The sequence below is a fragment of the Lepisosteus platostomus genome, chromosome 5 (assembly GCF_059453375.1).
Source record: "Lepisosteus platostomus isolate fLepPlt1 chromosome 5, fLepPlt1.hap1, whole genome shotgun sequence".
NCBI classification, from domain to species: domain Eukaryota; kingdom Metazoa; phylum Chordata; class Actinopteri; order Semionotiformes; family Lepisosteidae; genus Lepisosteus; species Lepisosteus platostomus.
In genome coordinates, this window is record NC_142615.1 from 66,301,894 (window position 1) to 66,320,444 (window position 18,551).

Genomic DNA, 18,551 nt, shown 5'->3' on the forward strand with positions numbered 1-18,551 from the left:
GCCGTCGCTTCTGGATAAAGTCTGTCAGTGGTCATTCCAGACGGGTCAGGTATGACTGCTCTTCCGCACAAGAGACACGTGACTTGCGAGGATCCCGACAGTGTCAACTTTCTTTCAGAGCCCGGATAGCTCAGTCGGTAGAGTATCAAACTTTTAATCTGAGGGCCCAGGGTTCAAGTCCCTATTCAGGTGGTTGAACTGTTCTTAAGTCTATTGTGAATGTCATTCTAAATAGTCTTTTATCTTTCACTCTTCTAGCTGAACTGTTATTATTTTAAATGTCCATTACTTTTATTTACAGTAGTGTATTTAGTGTTTCATTTCACAAACCAAAAATGTTCAAGTAGATCTTGTCACTCTACTCCACGTAATCATCTAAATTAAATCACAGTAGAGTACAGAACACGCAGTGAGGAGCTCACACAGTGAGTACTTTTGAATACGACAAGAGGAAAGGCACACTGCACATCAGTAGTATAAAGCGACACCTTTCGTCAAACTTTTGACAGGTACCACGCCCCCCTTTTCCAGCCAATGGTCGTCCACGGTGTTTGGTTGTCCCGCCCCTTGCCATCCAATGGCGTGTTGTTATTTGTGCATGTCCCGTCCCCTCAGGAGCCAATGGTGTGGGTCGGAACCCCCGCCTCCCCCCGGCCGGTCGGTCCGGAGCCTCAGGGTCCCAAAGCCCCAAGGCGGCGCATCCCTCGCTTTAGGTGTGTGAAAGTGTGTATTGGTTTGGAAGGGGACCATGTCTGCCGTGGGGTTGAGTGCGCTCTATTATAACCCTAGGAAATCGGGTAGTTACGGCGGCGCGGGGAGTCTGTTGCAGGCCGCAAGATCCCGGGGTGTGAGCGGTGCCAGCCGCGGCCGGGTGGCCCAGTGGTTGTCCGGCTGCACAAGCCGTGTCTCCAAAGCAGCAGGGGTGCAATCATGCACACACACACTGACTGCGTAAAGTCTCACGGAAAGAATTCGCAGGACAAACACCATGTGAAATGTGAACCGCTTTATTTCAACAGGGGGTTTTCAAACACAGAAACAGCGCAGCCGCACTTTTTACACAAGTTACAGACTCCAGTTTGCAAGTATGTGAAATGTGAACCGCTTTATTTCAACAGGGGGTTTTCAAACAGTGAAACAACGCAGCACACATGCGTTACCGGCTCCTGTTTGCATTCAACAATTAAATGTTGGTGCGGAAAAATTTGCCTGCGTAATCAGCGGGATGGTGTTACCACAGGTTCTGTGCAAAACACGCTCTATTTTGGAATACACACTGTAGAACCCCCCAGGCTTCCTTTTCTGATCTGAAAACATCAGATCTGCAATAATTTCACTCAAGTTCTTGACATACACATCTATCTCTTTAACAAATTTAAGGACATTAGCATTCGACTCTTTGTTTTGCATATCAAGCTTTGTAGAGAGAAGTGTGTAAAGCACTCTTAGTAAGAATTCAGACGTATACATTCGAAATTCTTCATTCTTCGGACGATGGCACACCCGGGTCTGTAAAACAGAGTGAAATCTGTATTCACATTTTACATAGATCTTTTTTTTTTTGCGTCTGTAAAAATAAGAATAGTGTTTCTTTTGCAACTCATCAAAAGTCATGTCTACTAATTTTCCATCCAGCTGTTCAACTGTGGTGTGTACATGCTCGTATGGGGAGCGGTCCTCAATTATATTTTTTAGCAACTGTTTTATGCGCCGCTCAGTGTCATTTGTAATGGTGTACGAACCCAGACACCGGGCGGTGTACAGAACAGCCGATAAAATTCGGGCTAAACTGAGAGACTTATAAATTTCTAAAGCGGCAAACGTCATGTCTTCAGACCCATCTGTGTAGCCGCCAGACAGGCATGTGTGACCCCGCTGCCCGGGATGGTCAATCAGACAGGCCGGGCAGTCATCAACCAGGACCCCCTTTAAACAGTGTTTGAAGATGCAATAAACTACTGCTTTCACAATCTGGGGCATAACATCGGGCTCATTAGGGACATAGGCATCAGCTTTATTAACATTTGGGCGAACACACTAGCATAGACACGAGACAGTCACATGTGCCGGTAGGCTGAAGATTGACCCGTCCACATCCTCTTTATTCTATTAAAGGAAAAAGAAAAGGAAGGCTTAACAAAATAGACATGCTTTGTACCTAAAATATCGAGCATTTAACGCGCTTGTGAGCTAAGGTTTTTCGTTAATATTTACCATTTGTAGCGTGGCATCATCGCTAGCACCCGGCAGTTCTTCAACATCTGGTACCCCAGCTGAACTCACACCCCCGCCGCTGTCACAGGGTGCAGAGGGTGGAGTCGGGTTTTGCTAAAAAGAAGATCAAGTATTAAAATGACATAGGCTAAGCACCGATACAAGCACGATCAGAAAAATATTTTAGCCGCCTACCTCTTCACTTTGCAGAGTAGCGGAACCCGTTGTTTCTTCACACAAAGAAGCCATCTCAGCACCTCTGCGGTGTCTGACAGCTCCAAGCACGCACTGCGACCCTGTCAGGCCGGAGCATTTAAGAATATGCGCCAATGGTGTAACACACCTACATAACACAAGACATTTTTCACAGCCACAGCTTTTTTGAAAGTTTGAGATAAATTTCCACACAGCGCAAGCGTAAAAGTCTTTAAGGTATTAACAGACAAAAAATGATGGGGTGTTGTTTTTCATACTTTAACGGATTGGTCCTAATGTTCTAAAATTGTTTCCCAGTAGAGATAATGGAATGCAGAGTAGTGGGAGAAACCCCCAGGGAAAAGTTTACAAACATTTTAAATTCATGTAAAGTTTTCTAATTTACAAGCACACCATGTATTTCACGGAAAAATGTTCTTAACATTATTAAAAAATAAAACCTCAAAACGTCAAGCTTGGTTTGTGAACAAGTGCCTATAAAGAACAGATACATTTTCTTATAGCGTTAATAAAAAACATTTTGTTTGATAATATTCTTAGCGGTCTGTTGGTGAATCAAACACAGACACCGCGACACATTTTCACCACGTTTAACAGCTATGAAATTTAGACACCGTTGTATGTCTTAAAATAATATAGATTTTAACATTATAACGGACTAAAACGTTTTCTAAAATGTTTCTTAATTTCTACAGCCCAGTACGTGCACACCCAACGATACTGAAGATTAATGGTTTATGTGGGGGGGTTTCTTAGAAGAGTTTATCGGTTTGTGTATAAGTACCAGCGGTTTAACAGGCGAAGTTTTGGCTGCATTCCATTTCTTACAGTCTCACGTTATCGCCTAACTCGTCAGAATGGATCACGCCGATCAATTTCAACGGTCTGAAGATATTCTATTTACAGACTTAACACTGCTCGACTTGGTAGACGAAGGCCAGGACTCCACGAATTTCAGCGGTATGTATATCCGGCTTTTTGTGAGACAATTACAACTTCACGGTGCATGTCTCATGTTTGCTATAGTTACAAAACGTTGTATAATATTTGTATACTAGACAATATTGAATTATTATAATGGAATTACCAGGGAGTTGCTCCATAATGTGGTCGTGACTGTGTGTATCCATTCATTTCCATTAGCCCCGAAAACCACAGCTGTAAAAAGGCCAGTTACCGCACAGCCCAACACTGGTGAGTATTTACGACAATGTTTTGAATAATGCTTTACGACCATGTGAGTCTTAAAGACACCGGGGTATATACTCCACACCAAAACTCGTATGTGTCTATTCCACAGACGCGGGCGAAGGGACAAGTAGCTACACATTTAAAAAACCTCGTTTGGGGTTTACAATCCCACCGCAAAACCTTGTGGAGACACATGCAGATGTTCACGCCATACCAGAGGGTGCGGGGCATATTATCAGATCGCCTGAGAGAAGACGTCGGTATTATATAAAACATTCTTTTAGCATAACCATTTAAACGTGTCTATAATAAAAACCCCCACCGTTTTTTGGTAATTTGCGGTGTTGAGTTCTTTCACTAATGGTATTTTCCCACTCCGTACAGACCCCGGACCTTCAAAAAATAAACTGCGACGCGCCAACACGTTAACTGGGTCAACGAGCTCAAAACGTCTGAAATCAAGAAAGCAAAGGTTAATATAATGTAACGCAACGGGGGCTCAAGCGGGCGCCCTTGCCGCATCTGGTCGGCCCCATCCCGACTGGAGGCTCGAACCCGGGACTTCCGCGTCTCTCTGCAGCGACCTAGCCCCGTGAGCTAAAGAGAGATCTCTCCACAGCCCAGTAGCTGTGGTCCTGCTATCACAGGGAAGGGCGGTGACGTCACCCGCTCTGGTACGCCGGCTCTTACACACAGTGCTTGTCGGCCGTAAGCGTTACAATAATTTAAGCGTGGTCAAGATGTTATGATCCACTTATGGCAAACGTTACTTCTTTTGTTAGGATGTTAATTCGCTGAAAGATCCTACTTCGCGTAGTTTTCTGTCTGGGAGTGTTAAAAACCTTATTTTAAAACTGCTTAGCTTTTAAAGTTAAAAGCGACTGGTCTGTCCGCGGGTCTATAGGCTGTTAACCACGCCGCTTGACCCAGTAGCGCCACCACAGCCGTAAAGGAAACCGGTGTAACAACATGTCCGTGTAACTTGTTCCATTCACCCGCAGCCCTTTGTGTAAGGATGCGCCACATGTGTGGCGTTTTTATCATAGTTATCGTAGTTTTCTGATTTTGACAGTTTAGATTTCATTGATTGTTGTGTTGAAAAGTCTTATTTTTATCACAGTGTAGTTTTCTGATTTTGAGATGTGGAGCATTGGCGTGGTAATAAGTATTTTATTTTTTCACACAGCCGCTGTATCGACGAGCGGCGAAACAAATGTGGCGGAAACGTCGGACCCTAAGGTGGTGACTGCATCGGAGACGGCTGTTAAGACACTGACCAAAGCCAGACGTGTCAAGCCTGCGGAGAGAAATAATAACGCGCCTAAAGACTTGGTGTTGGGTGATGTGCTAGATTCAGTGCGCGGTATTACACAGTCACTATCAACGGCGATCACTAATGAGGTGGCCAAAAAACGAGCTTTAGAGTGTCTAAGAGCGGTTTTAGCCGGTGTACAGACCTTGTTTCCAAAACAGATCCAGGTTTTCACCGCTAACCTCTTAGATATAATTTCTACAGAAGATACCGCTCTAAGCTCAGGATTTCAGACCATGATGATGATATTTCATGCTTCATTGGTGCAAATCCCCGGCAATAAATGACTAAACATGCGGTCTAAAAAGTGTTTAAAAGACCGAGCGCTTGCCAACAGCAAGCGTTTGTACATAAATAAAAGAATTAAACTGGCAAAAGCATGTTTGTTGCGTCGTCAAAGATTCAGAGAGCGGCATCAGATTTCCCAAGGGCCGCCCGAACCATGCAATGAGAATGCCGTGGTAGAAAATAACTTAAGGCCCGAGGTTGTTGTAGCAGAACAGGATGTCGGTAACCGAGAACCGGTTGTACTGAACGATCTGAATCAGGTTGGTGGCGGTGCAGGGGCGAATAGAGACCCCTTAGTTTTCCTGGAGCGTATACGTAGTTATAACAGGTCTTATAATAATTTTAGAGCAACAGAGCACCATGAAGAATTTCGTTTTGTTAATCTCGACAGAATAACCTCGTATGTACAGGCTATAGACGCTGAGCATGGTGCAGTCCAGAGAATATTGGATGAACTTTCTCAAAACATCAGGGCGAATGATTTTGTACAGCTGCGTTTGACTGCGGGTGGTTTTAACAAACCCTTGTTCTCACGCAGGAGACACCCCGGAGAATTAAATGCTGCCGATTTTTTAAGCCACATCTCGGACCTCTTACAGAGCCACACAGAGGTTCTTACCGATGACAGCCACCGCTTAGTGGTGACGATAGTTAGGAATATGCAGGGGGGTGCCCGCCGAAGATTTAAATCCGTTCTGTACAGCCGGGTAATTGCTCAGAAAAAAGCGCACCTTATCGATTTACATTACACGGGCGGTAATCTGTGTTTCGCCGGGTGTGTGTACGGTTTGTTGAATGAAGGTTGTACCGATAGGGAAATGTTACAGGGCGCTAAACGAATGCACAAAGAGTTGGGTTTTCCAGAGAATCGGAAAATTAGTTTGTCAGACATTACCGCTTTTGAAAAACATTTAAAGGTGGTCATTAAAATTTTGTACCACGACCAGGGTGATTGGAAATATTTTACAACGGGGCCCACACCACCAAATTTCTAAAATACTTTTTGTTCTACTGCATGAAGAGCATTTTTATGGGGTTTTAAATATTAAAGCTTTTGTGGGGGCGGCGTATTTTTGCACTAACTGCCATGCGGCGTATAGCCACAAGAACGCACACGCCTGTGTTAAAGCTTGTAAAACCTGTTTAGATCCCCAGTGTTGCAAAATTGATGCCAAAATTCAGAATTGCCCGGCCTGTAAGGTCTTTTGTCGTAGCTTTCAGTGTTTGGCACTTTCGGAATGCGGCGACGGGTGTGAGTAAGTGTGAGCGCAGGGTCTTTTGTGAGAAATGTGGGGTTTATAACCTCGCAAGTCCCAAATGTAAAGAGAAACTGTGCTCGCGTTGTAACAACGTGATCGACACCCCTGACACACATTTCTGCTACATACCGCCTTTGGACAACCCCAAAATTTCAAACAAGTACATTTTTTTCGAGTCGTATGGGTACAAGCTGTCTGGTGGGAAAGCCTGTTCACATTGAGCGTAATAATGGTGAAAATGTTAACTTTGAGAGTCTGCGGGACTTGGTTTTTGACTATGGCGTTAACCCTTATGCTGAGTGCCGGGAATTTAAACATTTCTATTCAACAGCCGATGATCGTGCGTGTTAAAAAGGATTGGCACATTGAGACCCGGACCTTAAAGAAAACCCAAAAGGTGGTGTACGACAAGCGGGTGCTGCAAGAAAATTTGACATCATTGCCCTACGGATATTAACACGATGGATGTCAGGTTAAAACACCCTTTTTCAAGCATTTTGTCCAGACCCTCGAATTGCGGTAAAAGTTATTTTATAAAACAGCTCTTGGAGAACGGTGATACCGTTATGACTCGTAAACCCGAAAACATAGTTTTATTAATTTATTATATTTACTATATTTATTATACACGTGTAAATTAATTACTGCCAAAATAATTTACTTCGTGCACTGTGCAGAGTGCCGTATACTCCTAGTTGCGGCACACACGATACATACTGTACAGTAAAAAGCCTCAGGCACTGTGTTAGATGTGTTTTCGACGTTATATATGCGTTCATTCATGTCGTCGATTTTACGGTTGCAATTCGACGTTGATTATACGTCGAGGCGACGTATATATACGTATAGACGTAATTTCGCCGTAAATATACGTATATTCGACGAATCAATGCCCACAGCTTGGCATACAAGGGTTTTGTTGAGGGGGTCTTGCCACCTGCCTGAAAAAAAACAGTAAAATGTTTGAGTGCCTATAGAGTTTCTATTTTTATTTTCTTGACAAAAGTTGATACCATTTCCTGGACACCCCGTCCCCCATCAGTGCGCGGTGCCCGGGGAAAAAGCTCTAGGGGGGCGTCTGAAATTCTGAGGGGGGAGTGATATTTCGGTTGAAACGGAGCTGTATGGTGCAGCTACCCAAATGAAATCTCGCAGCTATGCCATTGATTAGTGCTTCATGATAGAAGATAACGACTAGCAATCTGGTATTTGCGATGAAGTTCAGTTTCACATTTTTCGTCACTCACGGTTTGTATTGCCTGGAGCGAAAAGTACCAGCGTTCATTTTTGCAGCTACATGGACGTTCTGAATCGTTAAGAAAAAAATGTTGTAAAACCAACAGAAAGCACAGACTGCTATAACTAGTCCTAGTTATATAACGATTTTAAGTATAATGATAAACTACTGCAAGGAATCGGTCCACCTGAGCAAACAGGATCGTAATGTTGACACTCAATAACGACACTGATATGTGCAGTTCCTGGACGGATAGCCCTCCTGCCCATCAAACAGACTGAGTGACTGTTCGTGTCATTTAGTGTTGTCTGACCATTGACAAAATACAACTATTTTTTTAGGGCGCAAATTAAGTTAGGTAAATCTTTTTGCCCAAAACTGAAGGGGCGACATTCCCCCCTCCCCCCGTGTTGCCAGGCCTGTCCCCATCCTATTCCATAATGTCATTATATATAATACCATACAACAGTGACCGATCCTTACTAACTGCATGTGTTAAAATTGCACATCAGCTCATAGCAGGGGGTACATAGCCGCGATGTATTATCAATGTTAAATTTCAACCATAATATCGACAACATTAATAAACGCATACGTTGAGAAAATATCGAACCCAGCATTTTTTCCGGATATATACCACAATGCATTGCTAGTATTCGTTGGTCACCATTTTGGACACGTTTTTCAAACGTAGAAGTATATCTGCAAATATCTCAGCAATCCTCTTTTGACGAGTAAGTATGAACAATAATAATACTATCTGAATACATACAGATCTTTCTTAATATTATTTTGATTAAAATAGTACGTGAATAAGCAAAAAAATGGCACATAAAATAGTGTGAATGGGAAAGATGACACAAAATCGTTTTGCCGTTTCTCTTATTCTATGTTGTCCTTTCAAACTTTGGGTACTCTTTAATTAGGACAGACTTTATTGCTCAACTGCTATGATGCAAGCCAAATTTTATACATTTATTTCAGCTTTGAGCTTAGTAAACCGTTCATTTTTTAGATTATACTAAAGAAGATATTAATCATCATTTATTTGGGAAGTAATATTATATAATTTTCTCCTAGCTGCGGTGCTGAAGTCCCACCCTACATCAACAGAAAAAGAAATAAAGGAGCACACAATGTGTTACTTGAAGAATGCATATGCAAGGCAGGGGGCCAGGAGATCTGGACTCTGAAAATAATAGGTTTTTGGTTCTAACTGTTAGGACAATTAGACAGGGTTTGCAAATAGTGGACAAATATCGTCTTAACTTCCATTGTAATATTTTTTTCTTGGAAATATAGAAGTTGTACATTTTAAAATGTATATTTGAATCAAAATGTGGTTTTGAGTTAGTGTGTTAATGTAATTAGTTTTGTGTTTGTCATTACTATACTGTATATTGCCATGTTACCAGAATTTGTAGCTGAAGTTTAAGACTAGTTGTGTTTTTTATGATTATTGCCCATATGTTGATTGTTGATTGTATACAATGTATAATTTGAAATACGTATGTTTCAGGTGTGAATGTGTATTTTCAGAATAAATTTCTAAACCTAATCATTGGCTTGGTTTACTTGTTTCTACACCTATAAAATCTATCTTTGATGTATACTAGACCTCTACCCATATACGTATAATAGACCTCTAATGTTATCCGTATAATAGACCTCTAACCATATACGTATAATAGACGTCTAAAGTTATCCGTATAATAGACCTCTAACCATATACGTATAATAGACCTCTAAAGTTATATGTATAATAGACCTCCAACCATATATGTATAATAGTCCTCTAAATCTATCCGTATAATAGAACTCCAACCATTTATGTATAATGAACGTCTAAACATAGACGTATAATTGACGTATAACTTTAGACGTATATTAGAATTTCATTCTAGACGAATTGTAGACCACATTTAGATGTCTAAGGTATGCGTTTAATAGACGTATATTATACGTCTTTTGCCCACTGGGTTTCTCCTAAAATAAAGACTCTTGGTGAACCAGTCCGGCAGTTTTATTGGGACACTGTTGAGTATTGCGGTACCATTGATTACGGGGCTTCTACAACACCGATAATGGAGCACGCTGAAAAAAATGTACCTTGTACCTCAGAAACAGCTCGATCGACTCCGAGAGCGGTCCGGCAACGAAAGCGATGTGAGAAAAATAACAACCCGCAGGTTGGATGACTAAATGAGAGACTTTTTTCAGAACTCGCATCTGCCTGAATATGAAAAAGTGAGATTATATAATCGGGTGTTACAACGGTATTTGACAATAGTACGCCAGGAGTTTTCTGAAAAGGGGATTTTAACTGTTGTACTACCCGAAAATGCACCCGCCGATCTATCACACGCATCACCACAACAGCCGTCATCGACCGACGCTGACTTTGGGTATATTTAAGACAGCGCATCTCAGTGGTTCCAGAGAAATGCCGAGATATTGTTCAAGACTATGGCACGCAATAAACTGTTAATAGCCTGGAATTAAAAAGGAAAATTTGTGTACAAGGGTGCACCCGTTGAGGGCTCTCACATGATTGATCTTGTCAGGGCTCTCACACAACAGCAATCTGTTGCGGCTGGTAAGAAGCTAAAAGGTTGGGATGTGTTCACGGGGGCAATGGCCGAAATCAACGTACCGGGCACCTTGCTAGCCAACGCTGGTAACCGAGAGCTATTTGAAAAACTCAAGTCTGCCCCACTGTGGTGTGCCTGTGTCTGTCAAAACTTTAAAACCCATGTCCCGCCCCCTTTTCAACCAATGGTGTTGTTATAGGGCGGATGTCCCGCCTTCCCCCACCGAGCAGTAGTGCGATAGAGAGGTTTAACCAAACTATTAAAACAAAAATGTGGAGGTACCTGACACACAAAAACACCTTTCAAAAATCGATCTGTCTGATCTTATTTACTTTTATAATCATAGTTACCACATGACTATTAAACGAACCCCGGCTTCTGTTACGACCGATAACTCCCTTGAAATGTGGAGAACCGTCTATGGCGAACACTTTAAGTGAAAACCGTCAAAGTTTTCATTTAACGTGGGTGATCATGTGCGGGTGTCCAAAATAAAAGGGAATGTTTGAGAAGGGGTATGAACAGACCTTCACAGATGAAATTTTAATTGTCAAAGAGCGGACCCCGGCTCTAAGACCCTATTACAAACTGCAGGACAACACAAGCAATGACATTAAGGGCTCCTTCTACGCAGAAGAGGTACAGAAAATAAACCCCAATTCTGAGAGCGTCTATCCCATCCAAAAGATTAAAGCAGCCAGGGGGCGTGAAAAAAACAAACAGATTTTGGTAAAGTGGCGCAGATAGAGCGATAAATTCAATAGTTGGATAAAGGCTTCCGAGGTCAAAGAAATATAGAGGTGCTGAAAAATGAACCGCAATGTCTTCTATGTTACACTAGCCAGTAATTCATCCTCAAAGATGTTTCCAAAGAACACCAGCGCGTGCTTCACAGAGCATCTGGCAAAGGCGATTGACCTGGACAGGAGCTGGGAAGTGGGTCTGGTCGAGCTGCACTATCCGCATACGCTAAACACGTTTGATCAGGATGAAGATTTTCTGTTCATCAGTGATGAGACTATATGGACATGTACCTTACCTAGAGGGTACGACTGCAACATCGATCAGCTCATGCATGAAATGAAACGTGCTGTGGAAAAATCCAAGTTTTAATAGTTCTGTTAAACCTCTCTATCACTCTAACCTTCACATCACTGGCCATAATGAAGTGTTCAATATTCTCACATTTCAGAAGATTTTGGAAGGTCCTGTTAAGAAATTCTTTTCCCTCGTCCGTTTGTAGCTTTTCAGGAGTACGACCCTCTTGAAATATATTTCTGAAAGCGCTTGTCACGCCCCCTCCAGACTTTTCAATGGCACGGCCCAGGCATATTTAGAAAACATGTCTATACGTGATGAGATGTAACAGAAACCATCGTTGAACTCACTGTAGTCTCTCATGTTCACCAAGTCGGCCTGCCACTGCCAGTCCATTTCAGGTACCAGCGTCCTGTTTCTCTTAAAGCTCACACGCCGCCACACGTGGCGCTCACACCCGGGGAAGTCACGGCCCTCAACAGACTCCCCACGCTGCCGTAACTCCCCGCTTCCTTAGGGTTATAATAGAGCGCACTCAACCCCGTGGCAGACATGATCGCCTTCCAACCCTCGTCACTAATATGTGCTTTTTCGAGGGGAATGCGGTGGCGGGTATTTGGACCTTGAGGCTCAGGACTGCTCAGTGGGGGAAGGCGGGACATCCGCTCCACAATGACACACCATTGGCTCGGGTGGAGGGAGGGACAGCTGACCATAACAACACACCATTGGTTGAAAAGGGGGCTGGACATCCGCCCACCACAGCCTCCCATTGGCTGAAAAAGGGGGCATGGTATCTGTCAAAAAGTTTGACGAAAGGCGTCGCTTTATCCTACTTACAGGTCTTACTTAATATTATTTTGATTAAAAATAGTATTTTAATAAGCAATAAATGGCACATAAAATAGTTTGAAAGAGAAGACCACATAAAATCAACTACAAATGTGGGAACTTGTAAGATTATAAATTGCATGTAGCACATTAGCAACACTACAGTAATGCTAATATAACAATAGTATAAGAAAATCCTGATCCAATTCCTTTCAAATGTTGATACAAAATGTGAATGACTTCAGAAGTTCAGAAGTGGGTATTGGGTCTCCTGATGGAGATCAGAGATGAACTGAGATGTGTGGGAAGGTGTACAGAACCGTTAGACTCCCAGTTCCACATCAAGAGGCTGAGCACAATGGATGAGTTCTGTACACACGAGTGAGTCCTTGCTGCTGGTATGATATTACTGTATATTCTCTCTGGTGTAGAAAATATTCACTAGTATTCTAGGTTACAGATGGGTCATAATTTGACAGCCTACATTTGATTAATAGGATCCATCTCTGGCATACTTTCTTATTTTTAGTTTATAATGTATAATATTACTTATCTTTTAATGCCAAAATAAAGTGTTTTACATAATGTTCTATGTTCTAAAACGTTACTACAATTTAACTTTGAAATATGGTGACTTTGTATTCTAAGACTGAGCAAATACTGCAGAAAAGTGCAGTTAATATGTAAAAATGTGTTAGTTCCATTGAGTAGTCATGGGTAATGTGTATGTCTGATTAGTTGATTGATGAAGATCCAGTAGTAAAAAAACTTCTAATATTATTTCAAATATATTATTTCCAAATAAACCAACTTTGGAGAGTAGGTGGCAGTGATGTCAGAGGGAGTGTGTTCACAGTGTTGTCAAGGTATTGCTTATTGATTTTTAAGATGTTTTTACATTACATTTTTACTTTGATCAAGTTAAAATATGCACAAAATTTAGTTTATAGATACCTATGTGCTAAGCACTGAATTTGCAAGGTGTAAAGCTGCAAAACTGTCTTTTAAAGTATAAGGATTACAGTAGTACATTTGATCCTAAATATTTGAGTAAAAAAACATTGACTGGAAACTCACTTGAAAAACATCTAAGCTCAGTGAGAATTTGTTTTTCAGACAAATGACAAATGAACTGATGATGGAATTCAACTTCGCTGGCATAAACTGGAAAGATCAACGACAAAAGAGGGGCCTGGGAGAGACAAATCTTTATAGAGTAATTAAAGGTACTCTTATTTTATGTTGTACTTTCAAACTTTGGGTACTCTTTAATTAGGACAGACTATTGGTCCATTATTATGATGCAAGCTAAACTTAATACACTGATTAAGCTTTGAGCTTAGTAAACCTTAATGGTTCTTTCTTGAGATTAATCATAATTTATTTGAGTATTAATATTATAAAATTTTCTCCTAGCTGAGGTGCTGAAGTCCCACCCAACAACAACAGAAAATGAAATAAAGGAGCACAAAATGCTTTGTTTGAAGATTGCGTACGCAAGGCAGGGGGCCTGGAAGTCTGGACACTGAAAATGATAAGTTGCTGGTTCTAACTGTTAGGACAATAAGAGAGGGCTTTGCAAATGGTGAACAGTAAAAATTGGTCTTAACTTCACATTGTAATCATATTTTCTTGGAAATATAGAAGTTATACGTTTCAAAATTTACATCTGAATTGAAATGTGTTTTTGACTTAAATATTAGCATGTTCAGGTAATTAGTTTGTGTTTGTCTTTACTATATATATTGCCATGTTACAAGAATTTGTAGCTAAAGTTCACTAGTTGTGTCTTTTTATAATTAGCCTTTGTTGATTACAATATTGTATATCATGTATAATTTGAACTACATATTTTTCAGGTGTTTGATTATTCTGAAAATTAACAAATTCCTAAACTAAGTCATTGGCTTGATTTATGCCTTGATTTAAAATCTCTTTGATGTATAATAGTCCTCTAAAGTTATCTGTATAATAGAACTCCAACCATTTATATATAATGAACATATAATCATAGATGTATAATTGACGTATAACAATATACGTATATTAGAATTTCATTCTAGACAAATTACGGACCACATTTATACGTCTAAGGTATTCGTTTAATAGATTTATATTCTACATCTTTTGCCCTCTGGGCCAATTGCTGTTCATGAGCTCCTAGCTCCACTTGTTCCCAGTGGAACCAGCCTGGAGCAGCAGAACAGAGGTTTTGTTTCATTATATTGTCTGCCATTGTAAAACAAGTTATCCCTTAGGGATAAAAACTCTCTCTCGAGTCATGTGTATCTCCTGTATTTGCCCCATATTCCCAGGGCTCATCTCTCAGCTGAGTGATCAAAAGCTGAACTCCACATTGGGGTACAACAGAGCCTGCTGTGAAATTGGGCAGGGGAGGGCCGGTTGTGCTCCTGAACTAGTCCCCTCCTCTCCTACTCTCGTATTTGAATCACAGTCTATAAACTCCAGCCCTATTGCTTTTTTATTTATTTTGTTTAAAAAACAGCTCTGGTGAGTTATGTATTTAACAATAACATTTCACAAATCTATCCAAAACAATTCTGGTACAATTCTTTCTTTACTCGAAGGTCTTTAGCTTAGTGGGCAAGACCTGGGTTCGAGCCTATACAGTGAGGCACGAACTAGGGTGGGAGTGGCAGGGGTACAAGCCCTAGAAACCAAATCCCTTACAATAAGAGAAGGGCAGACAGTTAAATGGGGATAATTTCGAAGTTGCAAATATGAGATACCATAGCACGGTTTTTTTCACTCCCTGGTGAGACGGGCTTCCATAGTTATGTGTATTCTTGATATATCAGAAGGGGGCACTCTTCTCTTTACCGCACGTAGTCCCGAATACCGTATATGGAGTTTGCGTGAGTGAGGTCAGTAACGAGCTTGATCAGACCCAATCTACTGCTTTCATCCAAAACAGCCCTTTATTTGGGCTTCAAACACTTAACAACATTGACATATTTAGACAATGTCTGCCTGGAATTTCCTCCCCCTTAAACATTTGTTATATCTCTGCAGCAGAACATAGCAGGAGCCTGGTTCAGGTCTTAAATTGAAGCTAGCCCCCTTGGCTTTGAGTGTGAATAGTCAAATTTCTTAATGTGCCCACTCAGCAGACAAACATATGAAAAAAAAAACAGCTGGTGAACATGTTTTTTTGGTCTTCAGAGGTCATATTTTTCAACTATATGCATGTCAAGGGCCTGGGAATGATTTGAAAACCTTGTTCTAGGTAACTACTAGATTGGATAAAAATCTGGGACAAATTGATCAATTAGAAAAAATTCTACATCATGTTTTGTGAAGACTGGACCTGGAATGACATTAATAAATTAATACAAAATCATGAAAATGAGAATAAAAACCATTGCAATTGCTATAAAAACCTTTAGACACTGCTAGAGAGCCTTTATCTGCTGTTATGCAATGAAAACAAAACCTCAGTTAACTTCTGGTGTGGAAAAAAAGGAGCACTGATAAGAAACTGATACTGACACGCTGGGCTGGCCAGGTGTTTTTATTGGGATTCTGCTAGTTCATTAATTTATTGGTTTATTGCATAGTAGTGTCATGTCTGTGGAAACACACTTTATGGTTTTGTTGTGGTGATATTGGAGAATACGTGCATGTGAGAAAATTTGTAGAGCGGTTTCAAACAAACGTTATCTCAAAAATAAAAAGTGTCACCTGGGGAGACAGGAGTACCTCCCCCGGTGACCTCGATACGGACTACCTCCACCTGTTACCCCTCACACTCAATGTTTCAGAAAAAGGGTTTTAATTTAAGCTTTGCCCAGCAGTGTTTGAGCAGAGAAAAGAAACGGAAGCGGTATTCGCGCCGGTCTAGCACAGTAACCAGTAACCACTAACTCAAATAATAATAATAATAATAACAATTATAATACTAATAATAGCGAAAGAACACCGACTTCTTCTTAAAAAAAACTATTAACATAGTGCGTCTCCAACACTGGCTGGAGACTCTGTGTGTCCGGGCTCAGCGGTTATATAGGACAGGACTCGGCGAGCTGCAGGTGAAACTCATTGCTCTGCGCTCCCCGTGCGGAATGCGCGTCTCCTCCCTCCAGACTCGTCACACCGCCTTCATACTCTTCAGCGGGGGAAAAAAAACAACAAACTCACCTTTACTGTCTTCATACATGCCTCTTAAATCCCAGAGTCAGTACTGGGTTTCTCTGTTCGAGGTTACAAGCAGAAACAATAAAAGTGCTGAAAGCAGGAAGTTATTTTTGCTCGTAGGCATAAACGTGTAAAAATACATTTTCTGATTCCTAAAACCTAATAAAATCCACGTACAGTAAGTCTCCCTTTTGTTCCCAACGCACATAACTGAATATAAACCAGTCAAGTTCAGGTATTTTTCTGCTGAATATGAATACACTAGTTCTGGCGCAGCTGTTACAACAAAGATACTTACGAACTATTTTTTTCATACGAGCTACTGCCGTTTTTAAATGGAATATTTTTTCAATTCGCTAAATCACACGAAACACCAACAACACTCATCGTAAGCATCTGACCAATCACATTCCTGAATTTTAAAAGTATTTAGTATTTATTTTAACTTGTTTTTTAAAAAAATATACACCTGTTTTACATATTCTTGCCATTTTTGGCATATTGTAAGTGGATTGTAACTTCAAATTGATAATTCCTGATCTTTATAACTGTATCATTTCTTTTTACCTTGTTTTATTATGTTTTAATTATTTTTGCATTTTATAGAACTTTTTAATATATTGTGAGCATTTTAGCAAAATTTTTAAATAGGACTATCAATGCTCCTGACTTTTAAACCTGTATTTATTCTGACATTATTCTCTCCAACTGCAGATGAGGAGGGATGCATTTGATTTTTAAATTGGTTGATTTTGGGGGAAAATGTACATTAATTTCTTTGTACGTATCAACAGTGGGAAACTTGGCATTTTGGGATGAATTGCAATCTTTGCTGCAAGGCCCTGAGACTGATATAGAAATGATGTGAGATTTAAATGACACGTTTGATAAATCAGACAGGCACAGTACAACATCTAAAATGGCAGAACCCTCTAAAGTACTGAAATATTTTAGGCACATTCATAATCTACAAGATGTTTTGTGGTTACTGTGTCCTGCTACCCTTTCATATTTTTAAGTGTGCATGAATGTGTCCCACTTCTTTTACTAGTTTTTAAGGAAGATTCTGAAATATCTGATTACGAGATCAAGCCAGAAAAAAAATGATGACAATTAGTAGGAAGAAAGATACAATGTATTGACAATGTAATATGCTTTAAAGGATTAAAAGGAAAATAAATACTTTATCTATGCAAACTAATTCAACTGAACTCCTCTAAACACTATAGCCCGAAGAATTGCCGAAGCACAATGTATCACTTTGGGTGACACTAAAGGAAGAGGAACACAACACTCAAAACCACAAACAACTTATTTTCAACAGCAAAAATATGCTTGAAAATATTTGACAAAAAAAAGAAACCTTACACGCATGGAAACCAATATTTATCTGCTAGGGTAGAATGCAGCAGAGAACAGTAGGGCAGAAGGTTAGTGTAACTCTATAGTGCATCACAGAGGCTGGTCTCTTCCCCTCATTATGCAGGCTGACTTGTTCACAGTGAACTGTCCTCCAGCGATCCTCCTCGTCAGCTGCAATCACTGACATCAGACATGATGTTAATACTCTGACAGCACTTTGGCTGATTTAGTTAATGCGTTTTCCTATTAAACAGGAGATCTTGAGTTCAAATCCCAGTGGTGCCTCTCTTCCTGTCTTGTCTTATAGAATGTATCACTATGGATGATCACGTGCGGCTTGATTTTGTTAAATGCAAGTTTTCATTTTCTTTCTAGAACAACTTGCTTTTCATGAAATTCATACAGCTTGCGAAAGATGAAACACAGATCTTGCTTATCAGTGCAAAACAAATATTACAGGCCGGCAAGAATAAAGTCTTTTTTTTTTACCAAAAGCTTGCAAATGGAGAAAAGGGTTGCACGTGAGTCTCTGGGAGCTGTTAATTGAAAGGTTAGTGGTTCGAGCCCATTTCTCATTATTCTACTTAATTGGATTCCTTAGTAAAACCTTAACCCACTTGATATTTGCAGGAAATGCAGTTGTTTTGTGTGTCAAACTACAACAAGTAAACAAGTGAGTACATTAGTCATTATCACTGGGAATGACCAGTCATGGCCAGCATTCAAGGGAATCATATTCAGCCATGGACTTTGACCTTCAAATGGCTGGCGGGAGAATTCATTTATACTCTCGTTGCACCCTTAGTTAAAATATTTAAAATTACAATACAGATTTGTTGGAGAACTTGAAAAGCAAA

At 40.5% G+C, this 18,551-nt stretch overlaps 1 long non-coding RNA gene across 1 annotated transcript; it reads right to left on the bottom strand.

The window, feature by feature from the left end:
• Positions 1-991: 991 nt before the first annotated feature.
• On the bottom strand, positions 992-2,330 carry LOC148671516 (uncharacterized). Its single transcript, XR_015937107.1, has 2 exons — positions 2,215-2,330; positions 992-1,509 (listed from the first exon to the last, which is right to left on the bottom strand). It is a non-coding gene; the product is annotated as an uncharacterized LOC148671516 (long non-coding RNA).
• Between the last annotated feature and the right edge of the window lie 16,221 nt (positions 2,331-18,551).